We start from the raw sequence: 21,741 nt of genomic DNA, 5'->3' as shown, positions 1-21,741 counted from the left end.
ACTGAAGTGTGCATTCCAGCCACTTTCTGTGTGAGCCTACAAAGCATCCATCTAGCTGGAACCGCCCCCAGGGGGCTCTGTTCTCTTAGCTATATATACTTACAGATATGATAACTGATAACAAACTGAATACTTGGAGGCAAATTTAGATGTGTGTGCTAATTTGTGTTTATTAATCAATCTCCTATGGATACAAAGGTGAGAACTGCTTTGGTTCTTGTTTTTTTGTCACCAAGGAGATAGTTTATTAAGCCATCGGTTCACTAAACACAGCACAACAGAGTTTCATTACCCTCACGCTACTTTCTCTTGTGCATTTGTCTTTTGAAAATGTGATGTTTTTCCCCATTAAATTACCTGGGAAGGAGAAATCTATTTTTTTCTATTGCAGGAGCACAAGGGATAATAAAGACCAGTATATTCTATGATATCTAATGGAAAACTGGTGCTTGTTGTATTTTCTCTTCTAAATGGAAGAGAGCAAGCTAAACCAAGATGTTTCTTTACATATTTGGAGACCCTCCAGGCCATTAACTTGGAAGACAATGTTTTCTGGTCACTGAATTATGATATGCAGAGTACCTCTTCTTATAGCTTAGTAACCGGGTTCTATTACCAGCTAAAGGGCTTGTGTTATAACCCTTCCTAGCACAAATTATTATCCATGAGACAAGCATCAATGTATAAGGAAGGTCTTAATAATGCCTCTGATTCCCCTAGCCTCCTTTAAGCCATGAACTATCCTAAGTTATAGATGTTTCATGTATCTCTTCAGAAAGAAATAATGAAAAAATAAGCCACTAGCATAAACTTGTATCAGAAATGTCATTATAGATCCTCTGCTTTTCTGCTTTCCACTTTAGGTTCACAGGACACTTGAAATGCTCTTTTTCATTACCATACTGTGTATTTGTTCTTACCTGTCTTTAAAAGGAAATGGCTGTAAGAAACCAATACTTAGGATGCCAAATGGAATGAAGCTGCTGCAGAACTGTGCGTCCAAAATGACTGACTCACATTTTCTAGCTATTTAATGTCCAAATGCTGAGTTACTAGAACTAGAGGATAATCTGTCTTTTATTATTGTCACTGCTTGTCCTTCTTATCTTGCTATCCATGTTAGAGACTATTACTGGCGTTGTAATATCTTATTTGTTGAACAATAGACCTTAGAATGCCTTATGGTAAAAGCAAACGCACAACAGATAAATGTATCCATGTCTTTCAGATGGCAAGGCTGTAACTAGGAATCAGCCAGCCACCATTAATGTTTGTTCCTGTAATACACAGCAACACTAAGTCTCCCGTTTCTGCATTTGAGAAAGACTAGGACGCTACTACGTCAGAATCTAGTTTAAAAGATCCAGCGCTATTTAAAGGAAATGGCATCAGGAGGGGAAAGTTAGCACATCCTTTGGTCTCTCTTACAAACTTTCTGGCTCAGGGCAATGGAGATTTTCAAATCCTTCACTCCACACCAGACCTCTCCCTTCCTGCTGTCACTTTGTATAGGGCCAGTTTATGGGCTGCTTTTATGCTTTAATTATTTTATTTAAAAGTAACAAAAACCGGGACTTCCCTGGTGGTCCAGTGGCTAAGACTCCGTGCTCCCAATGCAGGGGGCCCGGGTTCCCTGGTCAGGGAACTAGATCCCACATGCTACAACTAAAAGTTCACATGCCACAACTAAAGATCCCACAAACGGCAATGATGATCCTGCGTGCTGTAACTAAGACCCGGCGCAGCCAAATAAATAAATAAATATTAAAATAAAATAAAAGTAACAAAAACCTATCTTAAGTTAGCTTAAATGGAAGTGAAAAAAATGGGCTCATGCAACTGAAATACTTGGTAATCTTACTGATTTCGGGTGTGGGGAGATCAATAGGCTGAAGTGTGCCTTTTCATCTCATCCCGTTTCTATTTTCCTTGGACTAGCTTCATTTTCAGGCAGGCTTTCTCCATTTGATAACAAAGATGGCCACCAGCAGCTCTAGGTACAAATCCTAACAAGTCTGTGAGCCCCACGAGAAAGAGAGCATCATTTCCGTGTTCTGGCAAAATCCCAGGGAGTGCTCTCATCATCCTGCTGGCTGAGATCACACACCCATCCTTGAACAAATCACTGTGGCTGCAGGTGGGGGCCCTTTGGCTGGCTGGGTCACATGCTCACCCTAGGTGAACAGGAGCAAAGAAGACGGGCTAGCTCCACACCAACTGCAGGACTGAAAGCGTTGATTCTAGGGGTGGGAGCAGTCCACACAGGAAAGCTGCACAGATAAAAGACACATTTTCACGGGAGCACATTTTCAAATGAAGAATCTAAAATACAGAACAAAGCCCTTTGATGTTATGGTTACGCTCTGAGGCTCTTGTTGACATCATGTGTAAAGATGCCAAACACACAAAGAAATAATTCTCTGTAACTGCTTTAGTCACCTCCTCTGAATAGCCTTGTCTCAAGGTCCTTTCAAGGTCCTTCACGGTGTAGAACCAGTAAGTATCCTCCTAGATCTTCTGTGTACTAGGTAAAAAGAACTGGGGCATTAATAATGAGCCACTTAAGTACAGGTGGATGCTGCCTTAGCTTCATGTGAACTGCTGCAGAAATCGCACATAAGGGGACACACAGATCTTGGTTTGGCAGCTTTAAAGGGAAGAAGTTCATGTCCAATGCCTCCACAAGAATGATACAATCATCTGGTAACTAATTCATCCCCACTGGTAGCTAACATTAAAATGAGGCAGAGCTGCTCCAATTAACTTCTGGACAAAATGCTGCCATTTCAAAAAGTATACACATGAAATAAAAACTGTGTTTTACATTCTTACTCAAATGATCTAAATACTGCAAGAAATTTTAATTCACAGAAGTGGTTAAGAAGGCCACATAGACATCAGTGTTCAATACTACTATGGGCCGTATTTTCTAATCAAATGGAAAATTCAAAATTAGTCTACAAATGTAAATGTAGCGGAGATAACCATCCCTAAAAATTGCAAGTCAGTTCAGTTCAATTATACAATAATACCTCCAGCCTTTTATAATGAGGTCCAAATAAACAGGTAAACAATGGCAGCTAAAATCGCAAGCAGATACCTGAGTGATTTTAATAGCCCTTTTTTTTTAAAGACTGAAGACAATGTTACAATAGCTTTCATAATGGAAACTTTACGAAGAAGTCTTCAAAGGCAAATGACAAAGGCAAGTGGTTTAGAATTCCCTCAGCTCAGAACCTCAAAGAAACTAGTAATTTAATCTTAAAGCTGATATCAAAAGCTTGCTACTGGAGGTGAAGGAATATCTGTAATAATGTATGTGTATTATGGCGCATGTGTCATGTCCACTGTATTTAAATAGCCAACTTTTTTTTCTTAAGTTGAAAGGCATTCTGCTTCTGCTTAATGGCATCTGTTCTCTTGGAAAAGAAACAGCATTACCTTTGGGTCATTGTGTCAATAAAGAATAGTTGATTATGTCACTCTCTGTTTCAAAGACCAAAATCCTCAGCCTGGCCAAGAAAATCCTGTATTGTCTGATGCTAGCTTACCTTTCCACCTCCATCTGGTCCTACCCTCACCCTTGACTCAGCCACACCGATCACCTTCCATTGCCTCATAAAGGCCAAGCTGTTTCCTCTGCTTGGGACACGCCCCTATTCCTGCCCGCAACTCCACCTATGCGGCCCTCGATTAGGGAGCCCCTCTTTTAGCAGGGTCATTTCACTCTGCTGTATAGCTTCCCACCCCACCTACTTGCGGTGCCGAGCTCCTTCCGGCACTACAGCTAACACTACAGCTAACACCCACAGGGGCAGGGACACATCTGCTCTGCCCCTTATTATATATACCATCTGTGTTCAGCTGAGTGCCTGACACATATTAAGATCCCAAACATTTGTTAGAAAAATGTTCCATTGCAGCCTAAGATTAATGTCTCCCAGAAAGTATATTTCAGTCAAAATATACTTTGGCAGATTTCACAATGATCTGCATTCTTTGAACACATCAGGAAGGTCACAGTAAGAGCACTGCAGTAACTTCAGGAAATTTAATTGTGAGGTTTTACAGACCAAACCTAGGTCAGTGATAGAAGTTAAACAAAAGCAGATTTTATTCCAAAAGAGGCAAAACTTCCTGTCAGGGTTGTCAAAAATGAAATAAGCTATCCTGAGATATGTAGAAAACTTACCTTCATAATGGATATGTATCTAGCTGCAAAGTATAACCCACAGGGAAGCAATTCTCCCATTCCTCGGGCGTCCAGGTGGATGCCCATTTGCCCAATATCACTACCGGCATTTAAGTCACCCAAATGGTTCGCTCTGGCATGACAGCATTTAAAATAAAGTTTAAAAGACAATAAAAGTAAAAATATAAAAATCTTGGCAAGGGAGATGTGTTCATTTAAATCTTACACTACCTGCCAGGGAACTGAATCAATACTAGAAAAAGAGCCCTGACCCACGGCTCTGAAGTTAGACAACAGTCCTCCTGGAATTCACAAACATGTAAGTGGAACCCACAAGACTGACCTGTTAGAGCTGCCTGTCTCCCCACCAAGGATTCCAGAGGCCCAGAGCCATGAACATGGGATGGTGCTCTAAAACCCAGGCCCCTAATAGGCAAGGTGCGTGACACCAGATTCTTACTTCTAAGGCTGCACTGGCCTCACTATAGGACAGGCTTCTTAAAGAAGCCACCGAGAATCTACACATGCTCAAAAACATGCCCATTGCCCTCACCATTGACAGAAAACCTGCTAGAACCACTGTTCCCTACGGAATGGCACAGATGGCATCCGGCAGATCAAGCACACGTGCAGAGTGTGGGAACGCACTCAACAGCTCCGGCTTTCTGGACCAAGCCATCTGTGCTGAATGGAATTTACTGCTGACAGACCAAGAGAGGTTCCAGGTTCTTCTGTGATGCTGCGAATCCCTCTAGGAGTCTGTGAAAGCCTATGACCTCTTCTAAGAATGAGATACACAGGATTACAAAGGAAATGAAAAACAATGAAACAGTTATCAAATTATAAAAGAATGAATTCGTGACCTGGTGTATGTGTTTCTTTTTCTAATACTCTAAATAAAAAGATCTAACACCAGATCTAATAATAACCAAACTTTCAAAGTAGGAATGAGCATAGATGATATTTTTTTAACATCTTTATTGGAGTATAATTGCTTTAAAATGGTGTGTTAGTTTCTGCTTTATAACAAAGTGAATCAGTTATACATATACATACATTCCTATATCTCTTCCCTCTTGCGTCTCCCTCCCTCCCACCCTCCCTATCCCACCCCTCTAGGTGGTCACAAAGCACCGAGCTGATCTCCCTGTGCTATGTGGCTGCTTCCCACTAGCTAGCTATTTTACATTTGGTAGTGTATATATGTCCATGCCACTCCCTCACCTCGTCCCAGCTTAGCCTTCCCCTTCCCTGTGTCCTCAAGTCCATTCTCTATGTCTGTGTCTTTATTCCTGTCCTGTCCCTAGGTTCTTCAGAACTGTTTTTTTTTTTTCTTTTTAGAGTCCATATATATGTGTTAGCATACAGTATTTATTTTTCTCTTTCTGACTTACTTCACTCTGTATGACAGACTCTAGGTCCATCCACCTCACTACAAATAACTCAATTTTGTTTCTTTTTATGGCTGAGTAATATTCCATGGTATATATGTGCCACATCTTCTTTATCCATTCTTCTGTCAGTGGACACTTAGGTTGCTGCAATGAACGTTGTGGTACATGACTCTTTTTGAATTATGGTTTTCTCAGGGTATATGCCCAGTAGTGGGATTGTTGGGTCATATGGTAGTTCTATTTTTAGTTTTTTAAGGAACCTCCATACTGTTCTCCACAGTGGCTGTATCAATATACATTCCCACCAACAGTGTAAGAGGGTTTCCTTTTCTCCACACCCTCTCCAGCATTTATTGGTTCTAGATTTTTTGATGATGGCCATTCTGACAGATGTGAGGTGATACCTCACTGTAGTTTTGATTTGCATTTCCCTAATGATTAGTGATGTTGAGCATCCTTTCATGTGTTTGCTGGCAATCTATATATCTTTGGAGAAATGTCTATTTAGGTCTTCTGCCCATTTTTGGATTGGGTTGGGGTTTTTTTTGATATTGAGCTGCATGAGCTGCTTGTAAATACTGGAGATTAATCCTTTGTCAGTTGCTTCATTTGCAAATATCTTCTCCCATTCTGAGGGTTGTCTTTTTTGTCTTGTTTATGGTTTCCTTTGCTGTGCAAATACTTTTAAGTTTCATTAGGTCCCATTTGTTTATTTTTGTTTTTATTTCCATTTCTCTAGGAGGCGGGTCAAAAAGGATCTTGCTGTGATTTATGTCATAGAGTGTTCTGCCTAGGTTTTCCTCTAAGAGTTTTAGAGTGTCTGGCCTTACATTTAGGTCTTTAATCCATTTTGAGTTTATTTTTATGTATGGTATTAGGGAGTGTTCTAATTTCATTGTTTTACATGTAGCTGTCAGTTTTCCCAGCACCACTTATTGAAGAGGCTGTCTTTTCTCCATTGTATATTCTTGCCTCCTTTACCAAAAATAAGGTGACCATATGTGCGTGGGTTTATCTCTGGGCTTTCTATCCTGTTCCATTGATCTATATTTCTGTTTTTGTGCCAGTAACATACTGTCTTGATTACTGTAGCTTTGTAGTACACTCTGAAGTCTGGGAGCCTGATTCCTCCAGCTCCGTTTTTCTTTCTCAAGATTGCTTTGGCTATTTGGGGTCTTTTGTGTTTCCATGCAAATTGTGAAATTTTTTGTTCTAGCTCTGTGAAAAATGCCATTGGTAGTTTAATAGGCATTGCACTGAATCTGTAGATTGCTTTGGGTAGCATAGTCATTTTCACAATGTTGACTCTTCCAATCCAAGAACATGGTATATCTCTCCATCTGTTTGTATCATCTTTAATTTCCTTCATGAGTGTCTTATAGTTTTCTGCATACAGGTCTTTATTTCTAGGTATTTTATTCTTTTTGTTGCAATGGTAAATGGGAGTGTTTCCTTAGATGATTTTTAAAAATATCTGCCAACAACTGTAATGGGATATGATATCATCTGTGACTTCCATTGGGGATAGTCACAGGTACTGCTGATGCTACTGTGGTTGGTAACCTACACCTATAATGAAGGACAATGCTAAATTTCAACTAGAGGTTAATAACAATAAAGATGTCATTTTTCCTTACCCAAGTTTGTGCACTAGCTGAATTCTATCCATGCCTGTGAACTACAGGTTAAGAACCCCAGTTCAGAAGGATATTAGATGAATTCTAAAGACACTTTAACTTTGAAGAATCTATGACCAACTTGACATAAGTTTAGGGTAGTGAAAATCCTGTTTATGTATTTACAGAGGGCTTTGAGGTTCAAAAGGAGAGTAGTTTATAAATCGATAGTATTTTATGTATCATAATGAAAAAAACCCTCAGATCATATATAGGACTGTCTTCTTGCTGAGCAAATTATGACCTCTAAGTCTCTCCTAGCCTCACAATCAGCCCCTCTAAGTACTCCTGCTTTCTACATAATTGTCTTGATCTCCTTCCCAACCTTTGCGTTTTCTAAAGTGCCATGTTTTTCATGAAATATTCATGGCTGTCTCCCTGATGGTTACTCGCAGTGAACACTGGCACAGTGGTGAAGTCAGCACTTTCCTTTTATTCCTTTTTATTGCCCTGTAGAATTCTATTCTATGGAATACCAGCACAATTTGTTTATCCATTCCCCAACTGATGGACCTCTGCGATGTTTCCAATATTTAGCAATTATGAATACAGCTGCTACATAAACGTTTGAGTTCTCTAGGTCTTCCCTCACTCTTAGGTGCTATGAACCTGGGCCTTAGGCTGGCTTTTCCTCAACTTTTCTACAGATCTCCACTTTGTACCAGTGCAGGATGCTGGGCTCAGTGGGGTTTCTGCCCCTTCCCCAGTGGTAAAAGGCTTTTGCCAGTAAGAGAAGAATCTGGGGTTGGAGGTGGGATTTTACACCTGTTTCCAGGGGCAGCCTCTCACTATGTGCACACCTGTGGAACCAATGGGGTTTCTCTCTCTGGTTAACCTCCTTGCCCCCAAACTCTCTGGTAAGCACTGAGCAGAGGCCCATGGGAAAGAACTTGTCCACTTATATGTGGAATCTAAAATATGATACAAATGAACTTATTTACAAAACAAAACAAAGTCAGAGACATGGAAAACAAATGTATGGTTACCATGGGAGGGAGAGGGATAAATTAGCAGTTTGGGATTAGCAAATCCAAACTACTATATATAAAATAGATAAACAAGGTCCTACTGTATAGCACAGGGAACTATACTCAATATCCTGTAATAAATCATAATGGAAAAGAATATGAAAAGGAATACATATATATGCATAACTAAATCACTTTGTTATATACCAGAAACTAACACACATTGTAAATCAACTATACTTCAATTAAAAAAAAAGAAAGAGGGCTTTCCTGGTGACGCAGTGGTTGAGAATCTGCCTGCCAATTCAGGGGACACGGGTTCGAGCCCTGGTCTGGGAAGATCCCACATGTCGCAGAGCAACTAAGCCCATGAGCCACAACTACTGAGCCTGCACGTCTGGAGCCTGTGCTCCACAACGGGAGAGGCCGTGACAGTGAGAGGCCCGCACACCGCGATGAAGAGTGGCCCCCGCTCTCCACAACTGGAGAAAGCCCTCGCACAGAAACGAAGATGCAACACAGCCAAAAATAAATAAATAAATTTATTTTTAAAAAAAAAAGAAAGAAAGAAAGAAAGAAAGAACTTGTGAGAGAGTGCAGACTCCCCTTGCATCTACACTCCCAGGTATTCTCAGGTATCCTGCTAAGTCCTCACTTGACTTTCAAGAATTTTTTTAAGATTTTAAATCTTTCTCCTTATTCGCTTTCTAAAATATTTTTATTATTATCTTTAGTTGTGGTAAAACACACATAAAATTTATTATCTTTACCATTTTAAGTGTACAGTTCAATGGCATTAAGTCCATTCACATTGTTGAGCAACCATCACCACCGTCCATCTCCAGAACCTTTTCATCTTGTAAAGCTGAAACTCTGTATCCATTAGCCAAGAGCTCCCCATTTCCCCCTCCCTATAGGCCGTGACAGCCACCATTTTTTTTTTTTTTTTTTGCGGTACGTGGGCCTCTCACTGTTGTGGCCTCTCCCGTTGTGGAGCACAGGCTCCGGACACACAGGCTCAGCGGCCATGGCTCACGGGCCCAGCCGCTCTGCGGCATGTGGGATCCTCCCGGACCGGGGCACGAACCCGTGTCCCCTGCATCGGCAGGCAGACTCCCAACCACTGTACCACCAGGGAAGCCCCAGCCACCATATTTTCATCTCCATGAGTTTGACTATTCAAGGTACCTTATAAAGTGGAATCATATAAGAATCTGTCTTTTTGTGACTGGTTTCTTTCACCTACATAATGTCTTCAAGGTTCATCCATGTTACAGCATGTGTCAGAATTCCCTTCCTTTTTAAGGCTGAATAATATTCTATTGTATATGCATATGCTACATTTTGTTTATCCATTCATCCTTCGATATACACTTGGGTTGTTTCTACGCCATGTCTACTGTGACTAATGCTGCTATGAACATGGATGTACTCTTCTTATTCACTTTTGTGTATATTATTTCTTCTTCCTATGAGCTGGCACAGGTAAAAGGGTTCATGTCCCATATCTCCTTAGAAGGACTTGTCCTTTTTTGGCCTTCAGTTCACTTGCTTATCTTGTGACCTCAGCTCTTGATGGGCCCAAGACAAGTTACGACTTTATATAATATACAAAACCCAGCTTTTTGTCATTGTGATAGTGGGAGTGATTTCTTGTGAATGTCTCCACCTTACATGGAAACCAAACTTCTGAACTTTATTTCATCAAAAATAAACAGATGAAAAGAAAAGAAAGAAATACTGTTGGGAAGAGTGGGAAGATGGAGGAAGAACAAGATGGAAGGAAGTTGGTGAAAGAGATAATAATACTCATCTTCCATATGTTCTAATCTAGGAAGTTACCAGATAAGAGCAAATATCAAGATCTAGAACTCTATGTATTTAGGGATACGGAAATAAACACCAGAAAAAAAGTGGTTGCTTCCTATGAATAAGGAATTGGAGATAGTGAGCAGTGGAGGAGGAAACTACTAGTCTATATCATATGCCTTGTAGAAAATTTTGACTTTTTAAACATGCTCATGTATAAAACTGGCTGAAAATTTTAAAAATTCCTTCAGTATTACAATTGATTCCCTGAGGTAGTAAAATGTAAAAAAAAACCCTGTAAAAAGAAAATCTCCTTCCTTCTTTATGAAGTGTGGGCCCTATCACAAAAAGAAAGGAAAACAAAAACAAATACAATGGAGAAAGAATTACATAAATTAAAATTAATTCAACATTTATTCTATCAATGTACAAATCTACCTTAAAAGCCAGAAAAGCAATTTTGAGTTGCTTTTAAAGGGTAGTTCAGAAATACATAGTATCTAGGCACTATAAGCAATGCAAAGCCATATTTATATGCACAAAGTTCCCTTTCTCTGGGCCAACAGATATCTCGTGAACCAACACAGAAAGGGAGGACTCTTACACAGAACAGCTGCTTTCAGGTGTCCACAGTGCAAAGGAGTGCCAGAAACAGCAAGGAAGAAAGTCCAGACACATGAATCATCAGGAGAACTCTGACACAGAAATTTCCAAGTCTCAATCATCTATATATATTACCTTCTTGATTTTTTAAAAATATCATACCATTAAAAAATTTAACCGTGTGAATCTTTAAAGGAAGCTTTGTGTCATTATTTTATATGGAAACTAGCACTGAGCATGAAAGAAAATAAAACAAAAATGAATAGAATGGAAACAAAATAGTTTTACTGGACTTTTGAAAGCTTGGCAACTGAAGCTTACTCTGTTAAAAAGGGAGCTAAAACTAGTATCTTGAATACATGTTTAACACTAGCACCAAACTGAAACTTCCTCCTTGCCTTCATAAGAAACATTGGAGGAGAACAAATTCAAAATCCTTTTAATTTAGTTCAATACATATCCATACACCACCCAAAGTCATCTCGTATAAAATCAGTCATAGTGTCCCCCACTCTGAGAAACACTGCTTTAGCCAAAGTCCCCTCCAGTCTTCACAGTAACACGTGACCTTCAGGGGTTCAGGGCCGCCTCTGTTGGCAAAGACAGCCCAGAGGCGGAAAGAGATTAAGGAGGAAAATCACTCCCCAACTCCAATCCTATTTTTAAGATGGTAAAAATGAAACAAAGAGAGGGATGATATATGAGCGAGGTAATCCTATACAGCCAGAAGGCCATGGAGAAATCGTAGGAAGGAATATGACAATGCTGATACCCACCAGGTTAAGTACTCCAGGTGAACAACTTGAACATATATTTGTAAAGTAGACTCCGATTAAACAACAAATTCACTCAACAAGTAATTACTAATCTTGTGCTTTGTGCCAGATACTTTACAGGTTCCTGGATATGTACTATCACTACCATAGTAGACCGCTGAAATATTTATCTACGTAATAACCAGAGACTACGCATGCCATGTTTACTACCGTTTCCACCAACATACAATACCATGCTTCATGCTTAATAAATGTTTGGGGGATCACTAACGTCCTATGTATTCCTAGAAGAGGAGACTCTTAAACATGGAACCTTGGGCAGTTATCTAATCTAAGCTCCCTGGATATTCAGAAATCTCTTCTACATCATCCATAACAAATATGGATGATGAGCTTCTGCTGAGTGCTTCCAGAGATGGGGACTCCTGAACCACACTTATATAAGATTGTTCTCGCTTACAGTGAGCGAAAATCGGCTTCTCTGAAATTCCCAGCCATAGGTCTTAGCTCTTAAGCGAGCGATAAAGATTAAATCTCTCTTCCTTTCGACAATTGGAAGCTCATATTATATTTATCTTGAACTCCTCTTTGCCAAGTTTATGGTCCGTAGCTCCAAAAAACTGCCCTTACGAAGCAAACTGTTTTTCCACCAGTTCTCCAGGGGACACATGATCATCTGAAAAGGGGTGCCTAAACCAGGCATGATACTTCAGATGGAGTTTTATAACAGAATAATAGGATAGTACCCCCTTCCCACTCTTTAGACCTAGCTCTGTGCCTTGTTGTTTATTTTATCCACATTACATCAGTACTAGGTTGGACAGTGTCTCCCCAAAACTCATGTCCTTCCCAGAATCTCAGAATGTGACCTCATTTGGAAATGGGTCATTATAGATGTAATTGCTTACATTAAGATGAGGTCATACAAGAACAGTATGGGCCCTTAATCCAATATGACCAGTGTTCTTATCAGAAGAGACACAGACTCAACACAGGGGAGAAAGAACACCATGTGACGACGCAGGCAGAGGTGAGAGTGATGCCTCTGTAAACAGAGGAACACCAACAGTTACTGGCAGCACCAGGAGCTAAGAGAAAGGCATGGAACAGATTCTCCCCCTAGAATCTTCAGAGAGAGAATGGCCCCGTCAACACCTTGATTGCAGACTTCTATCTTCCAGAACTGTGACAGAATAAATTTCTGTTGTTTCTAGTCACCCAGTGGGTGGTAATTTGTAAGAGTAGCCTTAGGAAACCGACAAAGTATTTTTGCCTCCCACATGGATTCTGTTTAGAAAATACACTCATTTTATTTGTTGCTGTCATTTTGTTTTCCTTTTTTCCCTCCTAGTAATTCATCATCACTGAAGCAAGTTTTTCCCATCCGAATCTACGTAGTGGACATGAGTTGAGTATGCCTGCCCGGTATCATCTCTTCCCCTCCTTCTGGTAGGAGCAGATTAGAGATTATGCCTTGGTAGCCCCTTGGGCCTATGAAACACAATGTTGGTGGACTGCCGGTCAAGATGCCCTGTTTTTTCACTGACTCTCTCCTTCTCTCTCAGAATTCTGAGTCTTGGGCACAGGACGCAATGACGGAAAACAGTTAGAGTTGACTCAACCCGACAGCGGGGTACCCTTTCCAAGGTCGTCTTCTTCAGCGTTTCCTTCGATTCCATGAATTACTCCATGACCATGTGATGAATTCCTTTCTGCTTAAAATTGCCCAGAACCAGTTTCTATTTAATTCAGTTAAGGAACTCTGATAAATTACAAAACTGAAGCCTTGAATTTTGTTCTGCTGTGTTTCACCACTTATCTTATTTTGCCTTACCGCTATTAGTAGGTTCCATTGTAATTTCAGCTTCACTCCATTCCCTCCCACAAAATAATCTATGGAAGCAGCTCAAAACTCTTCTACATACAGCTATCTATAATGGATTTATTATTGTTTTAGCAAGGCTGTGTGCTTCTGTCCAAGAAGAGGAAGCTATTGGAAGACTTAAAAGAAATTAATGCATAGTTTCCAACTGGACTACTAACAACCTTTTTATTCTCACTCCCATTAACAATGAACTAGTCACATGGTTTGAGCCTTAAATTAGGTCCTACCTGGAGCCAGATATACTCCCCTATTTTACTCAGTTACACGTTCATGAAGTCTCTCTCTTTTTTTTTTCCCCTCAAGTCACTTAAAATCAGGTTTTCTGATTCTTTACAGTGAAAAACTCTGAACTAATTCAAGTATAAATAATTACTTTAGAGGTGTAGCTGAAGTACGGTGAATTAGCGGTGTACAAGGACAAAGAAGGGTGCCAGGCATCATGCTAAGATCTTTACTTGCTTATCTTACTTAATCATCACAAGAATCACACCTGTAAACTGGTGGGTGTGATTCGCAAAAGACAGGAGAAGCTGGAAAGTCAAGTAATTTGTCCAAGTTTTCACAGCTAGTGACTTAAAAATGGAGATCTGAATTCAAGTTTGTCTGATTCGAAAGGGAATGTTTTTTCTGTCCTGGCTTTCAATTTTAAGTCTTTCACTATTGCAACTGATAATATATCTTTACCATAAATTACAAATAAGACAACATACATAATATACTTTACAACTCACGAAGTACTTCCGACACATGTAGGTTTTAACATTTTCATTGAATCTGAAACTCTTCAAGAAACCACAATGGCAACAGCACGGATTTAAAACAAAAACGAAACTATTAATCTAGCAACAGAACCATCAACAAGGGCCAATCTTCAATCTTCTTGTCATTCATAGCAATAACCTATTTGAAGAACATTATCCATAGTGGCGGGGGTTTTTTTTTGTTTTTAGATAAAACTCTACTAATGTTCACCCCAATTAGGAAAACATAAACATGTACTGGATCATCTTGATCATTTAAGTGAACAGCTGAGTTGAACTCCTATACAAATTCAAGTAGAGATCCACTGATGCCTTCTTTAGTTGCCTATAAAAGACCTGGAATGTAACAACTGAAAAGAGAGGTTCTTGAGCTGAATAACCATTTTTAGATAAACAGAAGAAACGTGGATTTAACCAAGAAAATAAGTGTGCTCTTAAGGTGGAGAATGTTAGGATGGAGACTTTGAAAAATTATAGACTCAGCTGAAATGATGCAGCGTAACCTTGGGCAAATCACACCATAATCCTGAGTCCCCAAGGCCCCATCAGTCAAAAGAGGACATCAGACTACTTCACCTCCAAAACCCCTTCCTAACGATGATCCACTCCCATTGTCCTTTTCCATCTCATCTTGCTCACCAATGGCCCCACTACTTCCACTTCCTAGACAGTAACTATTTAAATCCCAGCACTAGAAGGACATATAAGCAGCACCACCACCAACACTATTAATACGCACTTTTGCTTTGAAAATATTTCCTCTAATCATATAGTGAACTCTACGGGGGAAAAAAAAAATCTCCATTTCAAAGATGAGGAAATTGGAGCTCCATGAAGTTAAAAAAGGAAAAAAAAAAAACCTCATCTAAAGTCACAGAACCACTAAGTAAGAGTGCCAGATCTGACTGCAAATCTTTTTTTTTTTTTTCTTTTTTGCGGTACGCGGGCCTCTCACTGTCATGGCCTCTCCCGTTGTGGAGCACAGGCTCCCGACGCGCAGGCTCGGCGGCCATGGCTCACGGGCCCAGCCACTCCGCGGCATGTGGGATCCTCCCGGACCGGGGCACGAACCCGTGTCCCCTGCATGGGCAGGCGGACTCTCAACCACTGCGCCACCAGGGAAGCCCTGCAAATCTCTTGATCCTCCTTAAACTGCTGTCCCTCTTTCCTGGCAATGGGTGGCGAGTATTCTGGCTCATCATTTGGTCTTTTCCGAAAACGTCAATTGATTCACAAGCCTGGTCGCAGCTCTGGTTCCAATCAAAATTGTTAAAATCAGGCTTCATAATCCAGAAGGCTGAGATCTATGTTTTGGTCAGTGGAGTCCCAGACCAATGTCAAGTACCAGGCATGTCTGTGTGTAAAAGAGGCTGCTTCCAGCACCCATAACTGTGCTCCCAATGACAAACAGTGTATCTCTTTCACCTTCTTTAAAAGGACAGAGACAACTCTAAATCACTAAATTAGAAGGGACTGCATCAGCCAATTTAGCCCAGTATTCAGATTCCGAATGATATCACATAATGAATATTCTAGAGATAGAAGAGACACACTATTTATACTGAAGGCTGAAAGCCTCGGGATACGTTCTAGGCTATTTGCTTCCGAAGATGAACAAGCATTTACGAATAAAAGTAAAACCTTCCACAGGCAAGGTTACCTTTTTCATGCATTACTGCTGCTTGTCCTTAACAATAATAAGCTAAAATGAAATTAAAAGCAGAAAGTCTCTTTGCCTCTGCTGTAGCATAAATTTCAAATTCCTGCTTTTGTTGTTCTTTTTCTTGTTCTTAAACTCAGCAAGGACAGCATAAACTGTTCAATAAAATTCCCAGCCTTGACACTACCCTTCTTCCAGCTGGACAATAAGTGACCTGCCACAGTGGCCCGCAAGTTTGTTTATAGGTAAGACAAGCTGCCATATTATTTCATTCCCCACTCCCAATACATACACTCTGATAGTTTAAAGCATAGGTAGTACCTAGTAGCCAAATCAGCACAGATGTTCCGCTCTGTAATCTTTATATTAGTCTCATCAAAAGAGTGACACGGTATGCTCAGCTTTTGAAAGTGAGCCTTTGTCACAAACATTACTGACAAAATTGATTTGAAATTCTGCTTCACTCTATCATACCAGCCAGCCCACTGCCTCCTACTATGGCTATCAGAAGTATAAAAGGGCACAGATCCATTCAACAAGTATCTGTGGGGAAGGAAACCATCTCTCCTTCCTCAAATGTCAAACAAAATCAGTAACTATGTCCTAAAGGAAAAGGGAGATAAGAACTGACCCCTTTCACCTCAGACTGCTCACTCCCTCCTTGTCTGATCTATAGAGAAACACATGTAACTGTTTCCCCCCAATGGTTTCTTTTGCCTTCTGCGTATCAACAATGTGCTCTGAAGTATTTTTAAGAATAAGGCTATATATCTCTATAGCCTCTCCAACTTTAATGAAAACAAATACCCATCCTGTGTTTCCTTTTATAGATAGACTTTGAGACATACGTGAAATATATGTATATTACTCTAAATGAACTTGGTTTTGCAAACTGGTTGCAACGCACAATGCAGCTCGGCATTGCAAATGCAGAGTCCCAGTGTCTAGAACAGAACCTACTACTGTTGAATTTACAAACGCCTGTTGACTTTACAAATAGGATTATCATTGGTTCAAAGCGTATTCTTGAGGCTTCATACAGCCCGTGAGAGGTGCCCTCTATCAACAACAGTGTGGCTCACAGTGAAGTTCTGTCCTCCTCAGTTCTTTCACTCTGTCTTTGGAAAGAGGAAGCCTTACTAAAATCAAGAATATGCAACTGAACAAACAATTGAACAAGACATTCAAGGGTGCAAGCAGAGAAACTGAGGTTGCGTCTGTGGAAAACAAGGACTCTCCCCACTGCCTTTTTCCAAGAGAGACGCAAATCGCTGTTCCTCTTAGAAGCAGGAAAGAGCTGTTTGTGTTTGTACACACAGGAGAAAAGGAGAGGTTACTGGGTGCCCCAGAAACTAAGCAGGAGACTCTTCTGCTGCATGAATTCCTGAAGGACTGAGGGATGGTGACGGCCAAGGATGGAGGGAATGGTTATCAGAACACAAAGGGAAGTAAGCAGCCCTAATGAGGATCCCTTTAGAATGAATTCTGAAACCAACCCACCAATAAAAGTGCTGGCAGGTGGAGGGAGACGGAGGGGAGACTGACTGACTAACTAAATCTGTTTAGTTTCTCCAGGCCTCAGTGTGATCATGACAAAGGTTTTATCAAGCAAGCGTCTGAGCTCCTCACACAGGTGTTCTTAGAATACTTCCCTGATCTTATTACACCCAAGAGTGTAAGCTATTGTTTCCCCTCTCCAAGCAGTGTATTGTGCTGCAAGCCGGAAAGGTTTGCTCCTCAATACATGCCTTGCTGTCGATTTAAAACGGAAACTAAATGCACGAACGTGATACAGGGTTCTTACCTTCCTGGACAGATGTCTACAAATACTAAGGTTTCATTTTGGAACACTTCACGAGGCTTCTAATAAGTGTTCAGCTAATATTTTTGCCTGATTCGGTTCAATCCCTCACTACATGAAGAATTTATTAGTTGTAATTTAAATTAAATTAATATTAATTTTAAAACTATGTATTTTTAAAAGCAATTACCAAACAAGTACAGTGAAAAATACAGTGGCAGAACCAGTTTTAACTTGTTTTCATCAAAAAAATGTTTACTCAGTCCCTATGCATACCATATATGTCTTTTCAGACGTTCCCAATCTACTTGAGGACTTTTTTTTTTTTTTGAAGGCTGAAAAGAAGTTCTGCTAAAAGGAAACCTCTTTAATTTCCTTAAAGCGACTGTTTTTGAATATGGGGCCATTTGCAAAGAAAGTCTCTTAATATTAACCACTCTTGATTTTCAAGATAGACTTCCAATAGGAATACGTGAAAGCATCCTGACAGGAGCCGCTTTTCATTATAATCATACCTACCTCTAAGCCAGGGTTCCTTATCTTCAGCACTACTGACATGTGGGGTTGGATAACTCTTTGTTATGGGGGACAACCCAATGCCGTGTAGAATATTAACAACATCCCTGGCCTCTGCCCACAGGTTGCCAGTAGCACCCCTCCCCACCCAGTTGTAACAACCAAAAGCATCTCCAGACATTGCCAGGGGGGTGCAAAACTGCCCCTGTTGAGAACCACTGTTCTAAGCCTATCAGTAAGATCTAACCCTGGGGCAAGAGAAAGTGATTTCTCTTCTTACATTTTGGTTAATATTTCTCTCACTCATTATTCTGCTTCATCAAACCATTTCACCACTTTTTTTTTTTAAACGACTTTACCTTAGGGCTGCAGGGAGTCCACTGATTATTTCCTAAAGTGTACCTGAATTTAGGGAACAACCCTCCAGGAAAATTATTAAGCTAGGCTTCAGAGGACTAAGAACCAGCCCAAGGGTACAATCCTTTGTATTTCAAATGCACGAGGCAAGGAGTGGAGACAGAAGGGGTTTCTCATTTTGCACTGAATTTAGCATTATATAAATGAAGCTTTCACCTCCACACACGCAAAAGATCTTCAGGTGCCTAAACTCTACCTTTATTTGACATCCTAATCAATTTGCCCAATTCTCCTTCCTCCATGACTCCCAAAACAAAAAATACAGGCAAACATATTTGGTTATATCTATTTGAGCAGCATTCTGGGGAGAACAGTATTAATGGGTAAGATAATAATTTATTTTACCTTCACCACATGTCCTAATAATAATCAATGAAAAAAACATAGTAATAGAAGCAGAAAATGACAGTATATGTCTTTGTATTCAAACTTTTCAGATATCCAGAATCATGGCCATACTTCAAAAGGTATTTTTCAATAGTTACTATACTAGAAACTGGGCCAGTCACTGTCCTATGGAATAAGACGACATGCCCCTGGCCATTAGAAGTCTGCTGTTCTTCTGCTGTGTCCCTCCACAGGTCAGTGATCACCTTGCAAGACAACCCCATACTGTGGTCCTCATCACTTTTTCAGAGTTTCTCACTTCCCTTCATCTGAATGTCCCCCCTGCAATTTGGATGTTCAGAATTATTTCTGATGTCTGAACACAATCTCAGAGCCCAGCCCTCTGAGATATCTGGCAGACAGTAAGCACAGCTCTTGCTCTCCCTTCTTTGAGTCCTTCCACAGATGGCACAGGTTTCCAGAGTCTCCTTCATCCTCATTTCCTGTATTTGGTAAAGTCTCGCTTAAAATATGGCACGGAGGACAGGAAATAGCAAGCTGGATGGAGTCTAAGAAACCGTGGACATGGTGACAACTCCCGCTCTGCCGCCCCCTCCCCTCCAGTTTCAGATGCGTACGCTGTAGAAGCTTCTTCCCTTCTTGTGGTTGGTGGGTAAAATATTTGTTAGTCTAAGAGGCGCTTTTACATAAAGCTTTTTGCCCTCAGGGCTTGTTTTTTCTCCTAACCCGGTCTTTTTCTTTTTAAGTTACAATTACCTGTGGGAAACTCTGGGGAGACCCACCTCCCGAGAACCAGTAAGTACTGGCTATTTGGAGCCATCACTGGGGTCCGCGGGGCAACATCACTGCGTCACCTGCAGGGGCAGCAGAGTGAACTGAGGACCCCCGGAGTGACGCCCCAGGGAAAGACTGGTGGATTCGGGAGCCCCTCTAACCAGCGGGACTCCTCGGATTCCCTCTGGCAGAGGAGGGACAGCAGCGTCCTCCGGGGTACCGAATCAGAAGACAAGACCGGCGTCAGGTTTGGGACGTGCAGAAGTCGGGGGAAGAGGTTAGAGAAGAGCATCATTGGACGAGCAAAGAATGTGACCCTAGGGAAAGGAGGCAGAAGAGAGGCAGGAAAGCACGTTTCCTTTACTCCCCTCCCCGTGCCGCCTGTGGAGCCCTGGATCCCCTCGTCATGGAGACAGACTGCAGCAACACACGCGACCCCGGGCGGGCAACACGCGCACAGGCGCGCACACACGCATACTCACACGCCCCGCCGCGAGTTGCACACTGCAGACTTCTGTCTGACTTCCCGGCCCCAAACACCGTACCTCCCGGATTCCTGTGGCCTAGTGCAGAAATCACCCTCCACCATCCCCTGAAACACACACATTCAGACCCTTGCACCCTGAGGGTGCCGGGAACCACTCAAGGGAAGCACTGGCAGCTCCCCTGCAAATGACTACCTTCCCGGTTGCTTAATCTGTCCAAATCTACAAGCTTGCCTAAAGCGAGCTGCCCTGTTAACAAGCGAGGTAGATGATGAAGGAGGAGCCTGGCGTGCAAGTAAACCTCAGAGAACCGCTACTAATTCACTAGTCAGGGGGGACCGCACGTAGTAGCCTCCAAGCCTTTCCTGAGCCTTTGAGCCCCAACAGCAGCCCCGTTCCTCCGCTCGATCTCTGCACCACTCCCCTCCTCCCCTCTACCCAAATCCCTCAGCGATTTTCCTACTGGCCCTTCCAGGCCACTTTCTGCCTCCATCCTCAGTCCAGCCAGTTCCCAACATTTGGCCTCGCGTATTCGCTTCGAAGACCTCGATCCAAGGCTGTCCCTCTCCATCATTATATCGCCCTGACCTGGTACAGACTCCCCAAGTTATTCGAGTCCACTCGTTTCCCGGGGCCCACGGCCCCCTCCACCGGCGTCCTAAGCTCTGGTTCAAATCCGCTTTCCACGCGCCCCACTTTCCATCCATCTTCCCTCCCGCCCCTCCGGCCAGGACACGCTCACCCTCTAGTATGCCTCCCACACGGCGCTCTCAACCCTGTCCCCCGGAGACACCCGGCTTTCCCTCTGCGGCTGTTCTCTGCCGGGAGCCCGCATCCCAAACCCATCCCGCACCAGCCCGCTCTCTCGCTGCGCGGTCCTTCCCTCTGCCCCAGTCGGCCCCCTCGGCCTCCGCCGGAGTCAGTTCAGACTTCCTGCTTTGCCGCCCCCGCCCCGCCCCCCACTAGAACATCCCAGTGGCCACCACTTTCAAATTGGCCAAGAGGCTCGCCGAGGCGCCGGGCACCTGGGGCAGCGGCCAGCCGGTTCTCCGGAGCGCCAGCCGTGCCTCCCGCCTGCCAAAGTGGGCTTCCCCGGGCCGTCAGGCCGTCGCCCCACCGCCCAGCCGCCTCACAAACTTACTTGCGGGTCGCCAGGAGGGGGCTGCGGTGAGCGGCGGCGGGCCCCGCGGCGGCTAGTGCGCCCCTCTCGGCTGGGCTGGGCGGCGCGGCGTCGGCACTGCGCTCCTGCGGCCGCGCGGTGAATGGGCTCAGCCTGACGCAGCCTGGCTCTGCCACCGCTGCCGCCGAGGCCGCCGAGCGCTTCCAGACATGCTCAGTTTCCAGACCTGCCCGCGTGGACGCTACCAAGAGCGAGTGACTGTGGGGGGAGACAGGAGGGAGCCGCGGAGCGGCGGCCGCCCGGCGGAGGCTACCAAGCCGGAGGCCGGGAGGAAGGGGGGCGACGCGCCGCTAAAAATAGCTAGTGCTGAAACCGCCGCTCGGGCTTAAAGCGCCCACCCACGCCGCGCGCGCGTCCCCGCCGCCAGGGACTTGGGCTCGGAACCTGAGCGAGCGCCCTGCTAGGTCCCTGCCGGCAGTCTGAACCCCACCCCGGGGGGAAAATGAGCTTCCCGCACAGGCACCAGAGGGTTTCGCCGGAACTAAGACCCACGCTT

The 21,741-nt window shown here is 42.8% G+C and overlaps 1 protein-coding gene across 3 annotated transcripts in view; it reads right to left on the bottom strand.

Moving 5' to 3' along the window:
• Positions 1-21,514, bottom strand: part of OXR1 (oxidation resistance 1) — a 457,600-nt gene extending 436,086 nt beyond the window's left edge. For 2 of the 3 annotated variants that reach the window (XM_032610521.1, XM_032610526.1), the window contains exon 1: positions 21,207-21,514. The gene's annotated coding sequence lies outside the window, so the exon portion shown is untranslated. The remainder of the gene's footprint in view (positions 1-21,206) is intronic. The other variant, XM_032610523.1, reaches the window with a different exon arrangement.
• Positions 21,515-21,741: the final 227 nt, after the last annotated feature.

The sequence above is a fragment of the Phocoena sinus genome, chromosome 17 (assembly GCF_008692025.1).
Source record: "Phocoena sinus isolate mPhoSin1 chromosome 17, mPhoSin1.pri, whole genome shotgun sequence".
Lineage (NCBI taxonomy): Eukaryota > Metazoa > Chordata > Mammalia > Artiodactyla > Phocoenidae > Phocoena > Phocoena sinus.
This window is presented reverse-complemented; position numbering and strand designations above follow the sequence as displayed.